The following is an 843-nucleotide window of genomic DNA, read 5'->3' on the forward strand; positions in this document are numbered from 1 at the left end:
ATACACACCAAGTATCAAGAATTATGTTAACTTGCTCAAACAATGAAACCACATCTGTTACAGGAGCTTAAATTGGAGTCACCACCTGCTTAAGCTTATGATAATCCACTAACATTCTTCAAGATCTGTCTTCTGCACAGGCCAGATAGGAGAGTTGAATGGGCATGTACTAGGAATCACTACTCCTGCACATGTTAAGTCCTTGATAGTGGCACTAATCTTTGCAGTCCTTCCAAGAATGCAGTATTCCTCTTTTTATTATTATTATTTTAATATGGAATGCTTCACGAATCTGCATGTCATCTTTGCACAGGGGCCATGCTAATCTTCTCTGTATCACTCGAATTCTAGTCTATGTGCTGCCGAAGTGAGCACAAGTATTCCTCTTAATTTACTAGTTTCTCAGAGGTAATTCTAATGGCTTCCACTTAGCCTTTCCACCTTTATATTCCTCATTCCACAAATTAGGAAACCTATGTGGGGATTCTGCCAACTGCTAAGTATGTCTATTCTAATAATGCATTCTGGAACTGGGGAATTAATCAGGGGATGAGTTCATCCCCTGGGCCCATTGTTAGACAGATATGAACTAAAACTCCACTGCTCACCTGACCTTCATTAGCCCCTGCTCTGATTGGAGGGCCACAGTGATGTTTTGGGTTTCCTGGAATCAGTGTCAGTTCAGAGCCAGTATCCAGTAGTCCCCAAAACATCTGATTATTTCCTTTACCTCAATGTACAATTTCCCTGGTAAAAGATAATAGGTCCCTTTTGGGAAGTCCCTTTGGGAAATATTAACAATATAAAATTTTGGTAGTGTATTGGTGTCCTTCCTTTAAGGGC

General features: G+C 40.3%; 1 non-coding gene across 1 annotated transcript; it reads right to left on the reverse strand.

The window, feature by feature from the left end:
* Positions 1-268: 268 nt before the first annotated feature.
* LOC114906710 lies at positions 269-375 on the reverse strand. The gene has a single exon (XR_003796522.1). It is a non-coding gene; the product is annotated as a U6 spliceosomal RNA (small nuclear RNA).
* Between the last annotated feature and the right edge of the window lie 468 nt (positions 376-843).

The sequence above is a fragment of the Monodon monoceros genome, unplaced genomic scaffold (genome assembly GCF_005190385.1).
Source record: "Monodon monoceros isolate NGI ecotype Baffin Bay Population unplaced genomic scaffold, NGI_Narwhal_1 Super_Scaffold_22, whole genome shotgun sequence".
Taxonomy (NCBI): Eukaryota; Metazoa; Chordata; class Mammalia; order Artiodactyla; family Monodontidae; genus Monodon; species Monodon monoceros.